This window comes from Sorex araneus, chromosome X, assembly GCF_027595985.1.
Source record: "Sorex araneus isolate mSorAra2 chromosome X, mSorAra2.pri, whole genome shotgun sequence".
Classification (NCBI taxonomy): domain Eukaryota; kingdom Metazoa; phylum Chordata; class Mammalia; order Eulipotyphla; family Soricidae; genus Sorex; species Sorex araneus.
Window position 1 is genome coordinate 216,865,630 of NC_073313.1, and position 18,626 is coordinate 216,884,255.

Here is an 18,626-nt window from a genome sequence, read left to right on the forward strand (position 1 = left end):
GGGGAATCCCAAAGGAAAGGTGTGTGAAACTTCCAAGGAGACCCCACCCTGTAACTCTCCCTATGTCTAGTGTCTGATGAAACAGATGATCAATCTCGAATTTCTTTCAAATCTGCCTTTAGATTATTACAGATTGCTTCTATAATCTTATATTAGAAGACTATATAATCTTATGCCATTAGACTATAAATTATAAATATAATTAGAATTCCACAATCTTATATTAGACCAAGACTTTGTTTTGCTATATTGTTGCCTTTTATCTTTAAAAGTCTTGGCTTACTCCTCCCTTTCTCCTCTGATGGGGACAGAGAAGTGAAGTGACACATCGGTTTTTTCAACAGGGTTTTCAGACAAGAATATAAACAATTGAACAAATAATTGTACTTATTAAGGTCCAATTAGAAAATTACCTTAAAGTCATTCCCTACGGATTAGTAATCCCACTGGACAACAAATAAAAGGCAGTCACCTATCTTGTTGTTTGTCCTCTGAGATGTGTTACATGTATGTCACATATGGCATGTTTAGCCTAGAAAATAAGTCAATTTTTTTCAAAGATACATAAATAATAAGATGACAAGTCTGATCTGAAAACTTGATACTAACATCAAAGACAAAAGCTACCGATTTTTTTAAAAGTAGAACATATTTTCCTCTATTAGAAAAACAAATATTCTTTAGAATATCAGAAATGGTCATTGAAATTTTTCAGGCTCAAGTTTTCCAGATTCTTAAAAATATGCCAGTCAATATAATGAACCTATAACATGAACCTTCCTACCGCCAACAGAACTTTTCTTTGGCCAAGGCTGAATACTCTTACATCACTAATCAACTAATGTTCCCCATGTGAACTAATTAATCTTGAATTACTACTAACCTTTCTAACCCTAAAACATCCATCACCCTTGGTCAATTTATTCTCACGATCCTTTGTAATTAAGGTTCATGACTCTTAAGGTGGCCCTCAGCTATTTTACACTTCCTATCTCTGGCAAATACTCTTTCTGTCCTTTCAGTTTCCTATGGTATAGAACTGAATCACTATAATGAATTTTAGGTCAGAATTGCTACAAAATGCTTCCAGTTCTTTTAATTCAACAATTGAGTTAGCAGTAAGAGAATTTCCTAATTACAAGTCTTAAAAGGTGATTCTAATTACAATTCCTAGAATATATTTGCTAACATCTCACTTACTCACATTATAAATGAAATGTATCAATATGAGGAGTCAAATGCAAATGTTTTATTATTTTTCTCTAATTGTTTTGATATTATCTGTCCAACTCTGTCCTTAAGAAATCTATTTTTCTTTTTCTTTTTTTTTTGCTTTTTGGGGTCACACCAGTGATGCACAGGGGTTACTCCTGGCTCTGCACTCAGGAATTACTCCTGGTGGTGCTCAGGGGACCATATGGGGTGCTGGGAATCGAACCCGGGTTGGCCGCCAGCAAGGCAAACTCCCTACCTGCTGTGCTATCACTCCAGCCCCAAGAAATCTATTTTTCTTTATTCAAAAGATGGCTACTATTTTCATGCTTACTCTTACAAAGTTGGATGTAGAAAGAATTGGAATTCAATGAGCACCAGAGGGTTATGTTTGAATTCTGTAGATGTTAAAATAATAATAGATCCTTATATAGTATGTTCTGTGACTTATTTTGCACCAGATACTATGCAAATATTTAACTTATTTTGTCTTTGTAAAAACTTTTTGACATAGTAGCATTATTACTCCCATTTTATGAATGAGGAATCTGAGCCATGGAATAAATAATTTTTCTAAGTTCCCTTGACTTAATAAAAGGTCATCTCAGGATTTAAATCCAGACACAAACTGCAGGGTTCTCATTCTTCCTCTGCATGAAAACTAAATACTCCAATCTTGACACAGCTCCAAAGAGGAACAGTCTGGTTCACTGTAGTACAAATACCCTACCTAACAAATTACATGCTCAAACTCAGGGTTGTGTTTTTTTTTTTTAATAATAGCTGTATTGAGACTCTGTTTGCATAAATTTGTTATGTTCGCCTTTTAAAATATGCAACGCAGTGGGTCTTAGTTTACTAACAGCTGTGCAACGCTCATTACAATCTGTCTGAGAACACCTCTCCCCAACCAAAAGCGTAATTTGCATTACCTCTCCATTTACCACCAATCCTAAAACAACTTCTTACCTAGTTTCTGTCTCTATAGATTTGCCTATTCTGGATATACATATGCTTATTCATGCAAATGATTTCATACAAAAAGTGGTTTTAATTACTGATTCTTTTCACTCTTCATAATGTATGCTTTGGTGGCCATGCTTGTGGGCCTCACTTAGCAGCATTCTGTGGCCACATGGTGCCAGGGATTAAACCCAGATCTTCACATGTGCAAGGGACGTGCTCTACCACTAAGGCCACATCCTCAGCTCTCATCATGTTTTCAGGGTAATCAAACGTCTTATCATGTATCATTACTATTCCATTGTACGGATATATCAAATTTCACTTATCTATCATTTGATGGGCACTTTAGTTGTTTTCCTGTTTTAGCTATTATGAATAAAGCTTCCATGAGCACTGCTAGGTATGTATCTAGGCGCGTCTTCTTTTTTTCTTTCTTTTTTTTTCTTTTTGGGTCACACCCGGAGATGCACAGGGGTTACTCCTGGCTCTGCACTCAGGAATTACTCCTGGCGGTGCTCAGGGGATCATATGGGATGCTGGGAATCGAACCCAGGTTAGCATCCTGCAAGGAAGGCAAATGCCCAGCCCCGCTGAGTGTCTTTTTAAGTGTGTATTGAATACCATATATCTTCTTTGGAAAAACATGTATCTGGATTTTTTTTAATAAATGTAGTTGTCACAGTAAGCTTGGTTACTTTTGTTTATTTTTGACTTGATAGAGTTTCTCATGAAGCCTAGATACATCTTTTTTTACCTGATATATGGTTTGCACACATATTTTCTGATTCTTTGACCCATCTTTTCATTTTATGAATGGTATTCTTTGAAACATAACAGCTTATGGGACGCAGAGAAATAGTACAGTGATGAAGGCATTTGCCTTGAACATAGTTAACTCTAATTCAATCTCCGCTACCACATATGGTCACCCCACATTGCCAGGCATGATCCCTGAGCGCAGAGCCAGGACTAATCAGTGAGAACTGCCAGGTATGGCTCAAAAAAAAAGCACAATAACTAATAATATTGACAAAATTGAATACAATTTTGTCCAATTTTTTTTTGATGGGGGAACACACCAGGTATTATGCCAGACTACTTCTAGCTCTGTGTTCAGGGCTCACTCTTAGGGGTTCAAGCAAGGATTTTAACCCTTGAACTATTTCCCTGGCCCTTATTTTTCTCTTTAATCTCAGCACATCATAGCTGAGTTAATCCTTAAAATCTCAGATCACAAAGATTTACTCTTTTTTTTTCTTTTAAGAAGTGTATAGTTAGGCCATTGACTATTAGTTTGTAATTTATTTTATTTTTTATTTTGAATTTGTTAATATGCACAGTGTAAAGATGAGATCCACCTTTTTAATTTTTGTATATTTGTTTTATCTGGTCCTGGTACAGTGGGGTCGGGTAGGTATAATCGCTGGGGCACCAGAGATTAGGGGAAGCAGGCAGAGAATATCTATTTCCGGGTCCTGTTGAACCTGGACACCAAGGTCACAAAATTCTGCGTTATATGGTTCTGTGGGGCTTCACTCATGTGTGATGTTCAGCCTGAGTGTCCGGAAAGCGGCCTGGAGTGTGGCAGTGGCTGGCTAGTGGATAACTACCTCATTTGCCAACCTCCACTACCTCCACTACCCAGTCACCACCACCTCCAGGCCGCTTTCCATCATAAGACACTTAATACACATTTTCCATAATTACCGCACCATACTTGAACCTCATAAAACCATGGGGACTCCTGTAAGGGCAATTAGAGGCCATCCTAAAAGCTTCCCTCCCTCTCAGAGAGCCCAGCAAGCTACCAATACCAAGAGTATCCCACCTGCACGGCAGAGCCTGGCAAGCTCCCTGAGTCATATTCGATATGCCAAAAACAGTAACAACAATGGGCCTCATTCCCCTGACACTGAAAGAGCCCCCATACAGCAGCGTTAAGAAGGATGAGCAAGGAGAGGCTGATAAAATCTCAGGGACAAACTAGTCTGCCAAAACGAAGAAGAACTAAAATGATTAGTCTGTACTTTCAATGCATGTACGCTCGCATCAGGAGTGTCCATAGAGCACCTGATGGTGCAATTGCAGAAGATCAAGTACAACAGCATTGGTCTGACCGAAACGAGAAGGCATCGATCACATCACACTCTTACATGCGGCCAATCTGGGTTTGATTCCTCCGTCCCTCTCGAAGAGCCGGGCAAGTTACTGAGAGTATCCTGCTCGCACGGCAGAGCCTGGCAAGCTACCCGTGGCATATTTGATACGCCAAAAAGCAGTAACAACAAGTCTCACAACGGAGACATTACTGGTGCCTGCTCGAGCAAATCGATGGACAACAGGATGACAGTGCTACAGTGCAGTGCTATTTTTATTTGGGAATAATATCCAGTGGTACTTGGGCTGCTCCTGTTCTCAGGAGTGACTCCTCACAGTATTTGGGGAATCAAATATGGTGGCTGGAATTGAACCAGGATCAGTTATGCTGGTTCAAGCACCTTAAATAGTATCTTCTCAGGCCCTCTTTTTTTTTTTTTGATGTGAATATCTGGTTATGTCAGCACTATAAATTGAAAAGAATATTCTTTCCCTGTTTAATTGTCTGAGCACCATTGTTAAAAATCAATTGAAGATAAAAGTAGATTTTTTTCTATTCTATCAATTCCCTAAATATTGTGATTCATTCTGATAATTGGTGAAGAACTTAAACCCAAGACTGACTTTATGTTATGAAATTTATCTAATAACACCTGTCTCTTTTGGTACAGCTCACAAAAATGTAAAGAAAACCTAAAAATCAGTCTTACCATGAATCCATGACTGATTTATGATGAATGCAATGGAATTAACTGAACACAGTAGAAAATATGTTCTACCAGAAGCCAAATAGATACATATATAAATTATATTATTCATTTTATACATGATAATCTTTAGAATAATGCTAAATAAAATACTTTATATTGCTCAATAAAACTTTGGCTTCACTTATTTCCTTTGTAAGTAGTAATATCTGCAGCCAGTTGAGCCTACTCTGCTCTTTTTCCAGGACAGAATCTTTGCAGGTAGAATTTTAGTAATGTTTGCAGCATGTTGGTTTTATGGGCAGCCTTGGGGATGTGGGACACAACCATTTCCTAAGACATTCATATCTGAACTCATGCTCTTCGCAATTTTAGGCTCCTGGGAAGCTCCAGGGTGCAGTATCCAGGGCCCGCATCAGTCAAATCACCATGCCCATCCTCGACACTCTGCAGAACAAGGTGAATGTGGTAATTTGAACTATGCAGGGACTAGGTAAAGTTTCTCGTCGCCAGAACACGTATATCTGTAAGAAGAGGGGCTTTCCCAAGTTTAACGGTAGCAAGTTTGAAGACATGGTGGCAGGAAAGCAGCTCCTCTCAGATGACGTGGAATAGAACACATCTATCTCTGCTGGTGGTTCCCTGGACAAATGATGGACCATGTACTCACAAGAGCCTCAGGGTTGACTTTTCCTGGTCCTATTTCTATGCCTCCCCCAAAAAGAAGGAAGAAGGAAGGAAAGAAGGAAGGAAGGAAGGAAGGAAGGAAGGAAGGAAGGAAGGAAGGAAGGAAGGAAGGAAGGATTAGCAAAAAGTGTTATAAGGCATGACAACACTAAACTATTTTAGAGGTGGAGTTGGAGGTGGGAACAGAAAAGCAATCATCCTCTCTCCTGTCTTGGTGAAAAGAAACATCTGACAACATTAAAAAAACAAAACAGCACACCTGGAGATCAGCCAAGGCAATACAGATCACTTGTAAACCAAGTTCCTATCCATCCTCATCTGTTCTCCTGATAAAAATTCAGGTTTTCACTTTTCATTAGTGACTGTCATGCAAAAATATTTGAATTTTAAAATAGTTTGTAATATTTTTAAAAATAGCACTTCTGAGCCTGAGCAATAATAGTGCAGTGTGTTTGGCGATTGCCTTGCATGTGGCCAACCTGGGTTGATTCCCATCATCCCATATAGTCCCCCAAGCACCACCAGTAGTAATTCCTGAGTGCAGAACCAGGAGTAATCCCTAGGTATCGCAAGGTATGACCCCAAAAGAAAAATCAAAACAAACAAACAAACAAAAACCAGCCCTTCTAATAGGGCTGGAGTGATATTACAGTGGGTAAGGTGTTTTCCTTGCATAAGGCCAACTCAGAGACAATCCCCAGCGCCCCCTATGGTCACCACAGCCCCATGAGGAGTGACTACAGAGACAGAAATAGGCCCTGGGCACTGTTGAGTGTGCCCCCCCACCCCGCAAACAAATAAAAAATATAACACTTCTTAGATTTCCTTTCTTTCCAGTTTTGAAACTAAAAGGATCCTAATTTGTAAGCAAAATTTAACCTGCTTTTAATGAAAACATACTATAGGTTTTACAGAGACCCTGCAGTAGAATGTTCTTCGTACGGATTTTTACTGTTTATAAATGATATAAATGTTTCAATGCTTTTGATGATGATGATGATGATGGTGATTAATGCAATGACAACATAGATATCAAGGTCTGAGGACTGTGTCTAATCGATTCAAGCTGGGCAGGATAGAAAGGGAACAATGAAACGTCTCTTTGGTGGTGGCAGGAAGAGGTTGAGACAGGTGGGGGGTGGAATATAATCTGTGGAGAAAGTTTCAGAGAATATTATTATCCTGGAAAAGAAAATTCATCCATTTATTCATTAAATCCTTATTTCTCACTTTTGAAGTGGCTGGCAGTTTGGGCTTGGGTAGCTAACAATAAGCAGAGCAAAGCTGAGACCATCATAAAACTTTCATTTAAATAAACTTGCTCTGTGAATCGGACTGTTTAATGGGGACAATATATCTTCACTGAGGAATGTCTGGGTTACAGCATTTCTGCTATGGCAAAGAAAACTTCTACTAGACCAGAAGAATGTTTGAGATAGTTATCGGTAATGTCCTGAAATTCTTCCCCTAAACAGTAAGCTACTGACTGGGGGTGGGAGCTCATCCTGGGTTAGGGTGCGTGCCAGGCCTGTACTGAGGATGGGGTGGCTTTCAGGCAGCTAATCAGATGCAGCCCTGCAGGCCCCAGTATCACCATGCTGGGCCAGCAGGACACCCGAGGTCCTTTGCACGGAACCAACTGCTGGTCTTGAGCATCGCTTGGGGAGCCAAGACCAAAATTCAGTTACTCTAGAGAAAGAAAATACCTTTCTCTTCCAAGGGTTCAGTGTCCCCCAAAAGGGTGATGCCATCCCAACTAGGAGGGGCTGGGGCCGCCAAGGTGCTGGCAGTAGCCTCGGGCACAATTGTGGGGTGCTTTCTGCTTGCTGACTTTAAAAAGGAAAATGTGGTGGCCGGGGGCAGGACTGACTCCTTTGCTAACAGGACTGTAAGCCAAATCAGTTAGGGAGCCCCTGGATGGAACTGACCCTGCCCGGCAAGCCAGGGCACACAGCTCACTGTTTTCTTCAGAGGGGCCCTGCACTCAGTGACAGGAGGAGTCCTTGGGATGTAGGGTTTTTGAAGAACTGGCTGGTGGAAAAGGATCAACTGGGCATTTTCTATGATTCACCCAAGTTGCTTTTAGAAAAACTTCCCTCCCCTCCCCTCCCCTCCCCTCCTCTCCCCTCCCCTCCCCTCCCCTTCCCTCCCCTCCCCTCCCCTCCTCTTTCTCTCCCCTCTTTGTCTCTGTCTCTCTGCCTCTGTTTCTCTCTGTCTCTCTCTGTCTCTCTCTGTCTCTCTCTCTCTCCCTCCCTCCCTCCCTCCCCTCTAACTGTCTTTCTCCCTTTCTCTCTTAATTTCTGCCATACCTGGTGATACTTAGCACTCACTGGCTCTGGGTTCAGGATCTTTTTGTATAGAAGAACCTCTGGGACTGAAGCAAGAGTATAGCGGGCATTTGCCTGCACCTCACCGACTTGGCTTCCATCTCCAGCAGGGAACATGGTGTCAGAGCACCGCCAAGTCCTCTCGGTGCACAGAGCCGGGAGTTAGCCCTGAGCACTGTCGGGGAACACAAAACAAAACAAAACAGAAAAAAAGAGCCTAAGTCTATGTATTTGAAATGATTCTTTGTCTTTCCGGTGATGTAGTAAATGTTCCATTTCATCAAAGTATTGGTCAATATTGTTCTTTTATTTTGGTTTCTTTTCCCTTTATGCACATGTTTTTTTTTTTAAGTTTTGGAGGAAGGGTTGCAGAAAGTTACATGACTTCTTCTAGATATAATTGTGTGTGTGTGTGTGTGTGTGTGTGTGTGTGTGTGTAGGGGTCAAACCAGGCAGTATTGAGGGCTTACTCCTGGTAGAACAGGGGCTGGAGGACGAGGAGGACTATGGGGTGCTGGAGATTCTGCTGGCCGTGTGCCAGGCAGGTGCCCTGTCAGCTATATACTGTACTGTCTCCTGGGCCCCAGGTATAAATAAAATAAAATAAATTTTTAATTAGAGGTATTTGGAGGGCTGTCATTATCAGGTCTGTGTGGGTTCCGAGGATCTGTCACTCAGCACATCAATGATGCTGTGGATACAGCCTGGTGTTTAAAATGTCACTTACAGTGAAAGATTGTGCGGTGAAATATGCAGCATTTTACGTTTGCTATGCACCTTGTTTCAGAGCTTGTCACTGTCATTGTCACTGTCATTCCTTACTCATCGATTTGTTTGAGCAGCACCAGTAACGTCTCTCATTGTGAGACTTACTGTTTTTGGCATATCCAATATGCCACAGGTAGCTTGCCAGGCTCTGCTGTGCAGGCTCGATACTCTCGGTAGCTTGCCGGGCTCAGAAAATAGAGGCAAAGATCTAAGGTTTTCCCTGAAACATTCATGAAACAGACAGTAAATCTTAAAATTGCAAGATTCGTAGTAAAATCAGCGACAAACGAAACAAATATAATCAAGAAACTACTTTGCATAGAAAAAATATTGTAACATTTAGAAAAGACAAAAGTACTGAAATCACTAGTCAATGGCTTGTATCTAATTATTGTTACCTTTAGGGAAACAAAATTTCTAGATTTCATGTGTTAATAGGATTTATTCTATATTTTAAACAAATATGGTTTGTTATCCTCTGATATCCACATATTCCATGTTGTCCAGATAAATCTCAATAATTGTTCCTTTTCTAAATGTAGAGAATCAAACTTTGTGTCATTTAATATCAAAATATATAAAGTATTTATTTCCATATTTGCATTTGTAAGTGGGTGTAACTGTCTGTCGCACTGTAGCACTGTCATCCTGTTGTTCAACGATTTATTAGAGCGATTGTCAGTAACGTCTCCATTGTGAGACTTGTTGTTACTGTTTTTGGCATATCGAATATGCCACGGGTAGCTTGCCAGGCTCTGCCGTGTGGGCGGGATACTCTCCTAGCTTGCTGGGCTCTTTGAGAGGGATGGAGGAATTGAACCCGGGTTGGCCGCGTGCAAGGCAAACGCCCTACCTGCTGTGCTATTGCTCCAGTCCTTGCTAGACACAATTAAACTTAGTTATTAGACTGAAATGTAGAGAAAATGCAGAGCAGTAACTTCCCAAGACCAACACAAACCACCCTCCCTCTCCCCTCCCCCCACAACCTCCCTACCCCCAACTCCTTCCCCTCACCCAGGGCAAGGAAAGAAGACAAAGAAAATAAAAAGAAATGTAGCATGAACAGGCTGGAACGATGTCAAGGATGAATTTGTAGAGACTAAGCAAGAAGATGTTTGCAGAGAGAAGCATGTGTCCACCCTTCTCCCTAGACTAAAGACCTCGGAGGGACCCAAAAGAAGGAGCATCTTTCCTAACCCTGAAATTGGAAAAAAAATCTTTTCTGGGCCCCTTATGATCACTCCTCGGAAGTGCCTTGCCTGAAGGTCAGCGGTGAGTACCTCCTCCTGTGACAGGACACTTAATTCTTATTAATCCTGATGGGATACTTAGTGCTTATTAATCTTGATGGGGTACTTCATTCTTATTCATCTTGGGGTCAAGCCCTAACAGTTCCCCATCTAAAGTCACATTCTCCCATTTATTTTGTTAGTGATAATTTTCACCAACATGTTGCAATTCCTTACTTTGTAATTGGCTCCTATTTTAATGGGTAAGAGAAGCGTTTTTTGTTTTGTTTTTGTTTTCACTTTTTTTACAGGGCACTTGAAGCTTTAGTAGGGGTCTAATTTTATCCCATTTACTCCAGAGACAACAGTATGTCTCTGGAATTGATGTCCCATAAAATATGACTGATAACAAGAACTCTGTGCCTCTTTAGCAACAAATTACCAAGAGGGGTACAATTCTGAGAATCGTCAATGTTAATAACATTCTCCATTTTTATTAAAAGATTTACAAAGAGCAAGTATATTAAAAATGCTAATTATAAAATACTATTTTCCAGCGCTTCAACTTGTACCATTTCTACTTTTCACTTGTGGACCATACCTTCCCCAACCAATTTCCATCTCATATTGCCAGTTCTTTGTATATCTATATAAACAAAAATGGCCTGGAGATTAAGTGCTACATAAATACAAGGTAGAGCAGATGATGTACTGAATAACCCCCTTTCAACCTTAGAAAACCAGATCTGAAGGTGTTTTAAATATTGCCTATTTTTATGAGGCCAAAATTGTATTATACCTTTCTATAATATGAGGACTATGCAAGAATCTGATCAGTATGATGTCTAAAAATCACAAAATAGTACAAGATTTCTGAGGCAAGGTCATGGAAACTCATTGAGATTCTATGGGAATATGCTAGTAATTCAACATGTGACTTACAGGATATCATTGGCTGTCACCAAGAGCCTCCTCTTTGATTTATTTGCAACTCCCACTGACAAAAGCCATGAATTCTGAACTTGTTTAGATGAGCCCACAAACCAAGAAGCATCAGAACATAATACATTGCCCTATAATATGGAGCAGTTGCAAAATATTGATATCTTACTGATAAAAAGTTCCTGAATGGGAGCAGACTTTAGGAAGGAGGACAGGGAGAAAAGAAATCAGTGGGGGGTGGGTAATGGGGGAACAAAGGTCAGGGCTTTGGTTATCCTGGTGATGTGGGAGAGTGGTACAGCTATATATACAAAGCACGGACTCAACAACACTGAAACCATGAGATCTAAGCTGCAACAACAGAACTTGTTAATGCGCCTGACAAAAAGGCAAGTGGGGAGGGGGTTCGAGGGGGCAGGCAGGGGGCTCGAGGGGGCGGATGGAGTATGGGAACTCTGGTGGAGGCATTTTGACACTGCTGGTGGGATTAGTGTTGAAATAGTATATGGCTAAGACTCAACTATCAATAGCTTTGTAAATCATGGTTCTTTAAGCAAATAAGACCTTTTTTAAAAATTCCTGTTTGCTTTCATTATTTAATTAGTCCACAAACTCTTTCTAAAATTGTACATCTTGGGGCAGGGGGGGAACCTCAAAGAATAGAGCACATGCAGTCTTGAGGCTCTGAAGTTTATCTCCCACACGCCCAGGCCCCCTGCAAGCCTGGCCCTACCGGCACCCTGGGCTAGAGCCAAGCACACCAGGCTAAGAACCTCAGGGGCACTTAAAAAGAAAAAAAGAAAAAGGGAAAAAGGAGGAAAGAAAAGGAACCTTGGGTAGTTTTACCACATATATTTCTTTGCTGTTTCTTGAACATGCTGGGAATGAATCTGCTCCTGGTTCACATTTTGCCTCGATGATTCCTCTGTCTACATCACTCTTCCTCCCAATGACTCATTCCTGCACCTTTTTCAAGGTTTTGCAAATTCTCAATGAGGACCTCCCTGATGACATAATTAAAAACAGTGAATAGCCTATTTCTATCTGCTTTATTTTCCTCCCTATCTCTTAGAATCTTGTACAAGCCTACATGATTTATGTACTTATTTCATTGCCTTTCTTCTTCCCCTAGAACATAAGCTCAATCAGGATAGCAATTTTATTTTGGTTTTTTTTTTTGGGGGGGTCATACCCGGCGATGCACAGGGGTTCATCCTGGCTTTGCACTCAGGAATTACTCCTGGAAGTACTCGGGGGACCATATGGATGCTGGGAATTGAATGTGGGTCAGCCACATGCAAGGCAAATGCCCTACCCACTATGCTATCGCTCCAGCCCCAGGATAGCAATTTTACTATTTATCCTGGAATCTACAAGAGATCAGACACCTACTAGGCATTCAAAAATACTTGTCATGTGAATTTATAAATGGAGGAGGAATGAGAGATTGTACTGATAGTTATAGAGAGGAACAGCAACATTGAGAAATCATTGTCATAACCCCACTGAATACAGATACCAGCAAAGAATAACATATTCCATTTACCATTTTCCATATCCCATTTCCGTCTGACACTAACATCTTGACTAGGTTCAGTGCAAGTAATTGAGCTCCGCTGACCTTCAGTTTCTCATCTGCAAAATGGAAATAACAGTTCATTCTCAAACTGTTCATTTTCAGACAGTCTTGGGGTAATTTCCATAAAAGTGTAACTATCTGTAAATTTTATATTTGTTATTAGTGCTTTTACTGTCTAAAGGCATAAATGTTGTGATATATATGTATACGTGTAAAATTTTATAAAAGGTCTTGTTTTCACAGCTCTATGGGCACCTTCCTTATATTTCAGAATGTGAGTAGGGGAAGCAGCTGCCTCATTAGACCAAATTGATAGGTCTGGAGTGTTTCTGGAAAGAGGGAGCCTGCACATGGTGGCAAAGGCACTGGGCTGTCCCTCCCCGGCTCCCAGCCAGCTCATCAGCCTGACTGTCATACCCCACAACGTGCCTCCGGGCACCATCTCAGTGCACCAACAGCCCTGGTCCAGAGACGCCCAATTGAATTCCAAAATGAATTAGTGCCCTACAGAAATGTCTCTGGAACCCAATCATTTACAATCTAGGACTCCAGAAGCGCATGGCTGCGGCACCCATGATATTCAAAATGAGCAATGGCCAGTAAATGATTTAGCATCTGCCCCTGGCAGGCAGGCTTGAATGGTGGTGGGAAAATTCAAACAAAACATAATGCCCAAAAGTAGAGAGAGAGTATTGGAGAAATTGCCTGCCATGGAGGAAGGGTGAGGACTGGGATGGGTGTGCAGTGGTGGAGATATGGATTTTCGATTATTATACAGCTGAATCTCGAACATGAAAGCTTTGTAGCTGTATTTCACGGCGATTCAATTGAAAAAAAAAAGTAGTGTGGAGTTCATGCCAAATTCAATCAGCTTAATCAATGGCTGAATAAATAGCAGTGCTCCTACATTAAAAAATGGAAGGAAGGAAGGAAGGAAGGAAGGAAGGAAGGAAGGAAGGAAGGAAGGAAGGAAGGAAGGAAGGAAGGAAGGAAGGGAAAGAAAGAAAGAAAGAAAGAAAGAAAGAAAGAAAGAAAGAAAGAAAGAAAGAAAGAAAGAAAGAAAGAAAGAAAGAAAGAAAGAAAGAAAGAAAGAAAGAAAGAAAGAAAGAAAAAAGAAAGAAAAAAGAAAGAAAAAAGAAAGAAAGAAAAAGGAAATCTGGTGAGAGAGACAGAGAATATGTCAGGTGCTAAAATTCAGCAGAGGAAACCAAGCCTCCTTCGTAGGCATCAGCTGAAACAGAGGTCTAAGAAACAAAGCCTAGACTTCAGAAATCTAAACACTTTCATAAAACAATACCAAGACATTTCCCCAGAGGCCTTGGCAGCAGCTTCACGATTCACCTCGTCTGCTGGCTGGGAATCCTCCGCTGCTTTCTGAGAGTCTCAGCCCCGTAGCAAAAAAGCAACCAGTTCGTGCAAGTTTTCCTTGGAGGGGAAGCACACCTGTTTATGCTGGGCACTGCTCCCCAGAGTTGCTCCAGGACCATGGGGTGCTGGGGTTCAAACCCAGGTTGGTAGTATGCAGCACTGGAGGCCTAAACCCATGGGCTATGTCTCCTTCTCCTGTGATTTTAAGTTTGAGAGGAAAGTGATTGGCCAATGGTGCCCTTCCTGGATACAAATAACACCTTCATGTTTCTACAAAAAGCATGAGGAAAGATTTGCATAGCTGCCTTGGAAAATCTCCCTCCAAGCCTGCTTACTTCTCCTGGTGTGGAATGACGTACATGCACTTATCTGAGCAGAATCCTACCAGATTCCAGTTACCCTCTGGCTTTGGGCTGCTGAAATGCCAGCTGCTCCTTGCAGTGGGCTCTTCCATTATGCAGCAGCATGCTGGGTGCAGAGAACTCATTACCTATTTTAAAATGCCAAAATTATATTTAAAAATTTTTAAATAAAGGAAATTAATAAGATTATTTTTACTTTTGCTTTCCACATTTTATTTATTTTTCAATTGATTGAATCACAGTGATATAACACAGTTACAAAGTTGTTGGGTTTCAGTCATACAAAGTTCCAACACCTGTCCCTTCACCAGTGTACATTCTCCACCACCAATGGTCCCAGTTGCCCTCTCACACCCTCCACCTCTGTGACAGGCACTTTTCCTCTCTCTCTCTCTCTCTCTCTCTCTCTCTCTCTCTCTCTCTCTCTCTCTCTCTCTGTCTCTCTCTCTCTCTGTCTCTCTGTCTCTCTCTCTCTCTCTCTCTCTCTCTCTCTCTCTCTCTCTCTCTCTCTCTCTCTCTCTCTCTCTCTCTCTCTCTCTCTTTTGAGCCTATGGTTTGCAATAAGGATGCTAAACAGTTACCAGGAAGTTACCAGGTATATCCCTTTACCTACTTTCAACACTCAGTTTCTGCCCGGAATGATCATGATCATTTCCAACTACTATTGTCACGTTGGTTCCTTCTCTATTCTAACTGCCTTTTGCTCCCCACACACACCCTCTTGAGCTTTCTACATTTTTTTAATTGAATCCCCATGTGGAAAATTACAATGCTTTCAGGCTTAAGTCTCAGTTATACAATGCTGAAACAACCATCCCTTCACCAATGCACATATTCCACCACCAAAATAAAAACGCAGTATACCTCCCATCCCTCCACCCACCCACCCCCCGCCTGTGTAACTGATAAATTTCACTTTACTTTCTCTTTACTTTGGTTACATTCAATATTTCAACAAAAAACTCTCTATTATTGCTAGGAGTTCCCCACTAGAGTTAGACCTGCTGTGAAGAGATGTGAGGCCGCTATTGCGGCTGTGTTGTTTTGGATTTCTGTTTTAGCAGCTAAGTTCAGGGAAATTTCTTCCAGAAATTGGATCATTGCAAGCTTGTATCTCTCATTATTGGTACTCATAATATGGAGGTACTCATAATATGAAAGTTCATTGTTTTCTTTGACCAATATTTATGAACTACCTTCATTCCTGTTCGAGCCCTGAGTTTGCTAAGATGAATAAATGAGATGTGACATGCCCTTGGTGGCTGTCAGGTGCAGTGAGTCAATGCCATGCTTCCCTCACTTGCTACCTGGGCCCCTGCTAGACCCTCTTTCCTCCTCCAGTGAAGGGTGATTTAAACGCTAAGTAGGTCCAAGAAGCTTACACAACCCACCTCTTTCTTTTCTCTCTGCTCATCTTCCTTTTCTGCTTCCCTCCCTTTTCTTCTTTCATCTTCTCTCCTTGACTTCCTCCTCGTTGGTGCCCTGTATCATTCAACATCAATTTTACCAAGCACTACGCTAACAATGTGGCCTTATTTGACTCTTGCTCTCAGCAGTTCTAAATGGCACTTTCTGGTCAGCTGAGCTGATGAACTCTGCCCAAAAAGGAAGGCAGGGAGAGTGATTAGGGTTATCCTTGCTGCATCCTAAAGATGTTGGTCTTCATGGGGCTGCAATGCCACTAGCATATCAACCTACCCATGAAGCATATGTATCAGCAGCCGGATAGGGTGCCTTCAGATTTCCTGATACCCCCTAAATTGCTGGGGTCTCTGACCAGACCCCAACAACTCAGGACCAAGTTTCCCAAGAAACTAAACAGTCAAAAGTTAGTTATGTGATTGCCACGCCCACAAACCACCTCCCACTCAGCTCTACAAGCTTATTCATTGACCTTGCTTCAGAAACCCACAAATAAATCTCATGAAGAGATCAAAAGCCGCAGCTAATCTCAGACCCGTGCAAAGCTGAACAGACCAGGGTAAATCAGAGCAGGCGAGTCAGCCTGGTGCCCACCCAAGCAGAGCCCCTGACACTGTTCCCTCCCATAATCCAAAATTGCCGCCAGCTGGACTTCACCATCTCAGGATGGACCATACTGTTGAAAATTTGGAAGTGTGGGTTTTGTGACTGAAAGCCCCAGGCTTTCTTAGAGCTGAGATGGCCTACCTCCCCACACTTCCCTATACTTCTGGAAGCACCAGCAGTCATCCCCACAAACCAACTCCAGTGCCACCATGTAAGCTTTTCTGTGGATTTGCTTCAGAGACCCATAAATAAATCTCAAAAGAGACCAAAAGTCAGTTAGTCACTAATCTCGAGTCCACGCAAGGCTGAACAGACGGGGGCAAATCAGAATGGGGAGGGTCAGCTTCTATAATTACTTCTACAATCCAAAATCATTGCCAAGCCCCGACTGGACTCCACCATCTCAGGACGTACCTCACCAAAATATTATCTGCTGAAAATTTGGGTGTGCGGGTTTTATGATGGAAATATCCAGGCTTTCTCAAGATTGGGATGGGCTACCTCCCTCCACCTTTCTGTACTTCCTGAAGGCTTAACAGTCACATCCACACTCCAAAATTGCCACCCATTTAAAAAGTTACTGCACTCTTACCTCCCTGACAAAAATACTGAAGAAATATGATGACCTCTCAGTACCTGTATTGCAAACCATGATGCACAAAATGAGAGAGAAAAGGAAAAAAAGTGCCTGCCATAGAGACAGGCTTGGAGATAGGGCAGGAAGAGTCTCCGGGGGGATGGTGGGAGGGAAACAGGAGGATCATAGGTGGTGGGAATTGTACACTGATGGAGGGATGGCTATTGGACCATTGTGTGATTGAAACCCAATCATGAACAGCTTAGTAATGGTCTATCTCACAGATATTCAATAAAACAAAAATTTTAAAATAAAAAATGGTTATTTGGATGACCTTAAACTATAGTCTATTAGGCTGAATTATGTAAGTTCCACAGAAAAGAGAAAATGTATAGCAATAATAAATGTGCTCAGAATCAAGTGGAGAAATAAAAAGGTCTTGGTTTTCATCAACTAGTAATAAGTCAATTACTGCTTCTCAAGCAGATAAACTAATTCATTTCCTTACTTCTTTCCCAGGAGGTGAAATACAGCAATTTCTCAGATATTGGGACAAACAGAATTTGTGTTGAATCTGTAGGATGGGAAGATGATGAATCCTAATCTGAGTGCTAAAGATTATATGTGTCTTTTTTCATGCAAAATGTCCTAAATTGAAAAATGTTCAAGGTTGATAAGATACCTACAAGCTTATTTAAATACCAAGTTCATCCAAAGCTGTAGACAAAAGGGTTCTCTCACACATGGATGAAAGCAGTGCCTTCCTTCCTAAACCACAAACAGCCCTAGCTGCGGACTGACATACACTCTTATAGACACACATACTTCCACACACTTACTCAGCAGTTGTAGGCACATGTACCAGAAAACTTCCTGGGCAACCTGTTCCCATAGCAGGTTACTTCAGCACTTTGGTTGCTGGGAACAGAGTCATGGAGAATGTTTCCAGAACATTCCTCTGCAGTGAGGCTTAGCTGGGGCAGAAAGGTGATCTCTGGATTGACATTATCACCTCTCTCACAACTCCTGTGAGCAGTGAATGGATTAAAACCTACCATTTTACGTTCAAAGGATTGCTGGCTCTTTAAAAAACAACAACAGCAATAAAAAAAGCAAAAATATACCCCTCTTCTTTTGAATATAATATATTGAGTATTGTAACCAATCAGCTACTTTGTTCTAAACAAAATGCCTCACATATAGGTTGGAGCAATAGTACAGCAGGTAGGGCACTTGCTTTGCATGCGGCTGACCTGGGTTTGATCTCCAGCATCCCATATGGTCCCCCAAGCACTGCCAGAAATAATTTCTGAGTGCAGAGCCAGGAGTAACCCCCAAGCATCGTCAGGTGACCAAAAAACAAAGCAAACAAAGTCTCACATGTTTACTAGTGAGGCAACCTATTTGTGCAGAAGTGTAAAAAGAATTTTTTCCAATATAATATGTTCACTACTCATAGTATGGACATAATATGCCTCATGATATGCCTCACTGTCCAGATGGGTAATTTTTTTTCAGCTTGGAAAGATTCTGTGACCTTGATAAAACATAAACATTAGCCATCAGATGCTCAACTCCTCTTAGATCCAGTGATTCTTCTCCAATTTCTCCTCTTGTAATTACTTAGGGATGGGGCACCCCCACCCCCACCCCAAATGGCCAACAATAGGACCCAGAGCCTTTTAGTTTTCATTTGCTTTCATTAGGGAAATGAAATGACTCAGCTTTGCTTTCAAGTCTACACTCTCTGGATTGTAGTAGGTCTGATGAGGGAAGC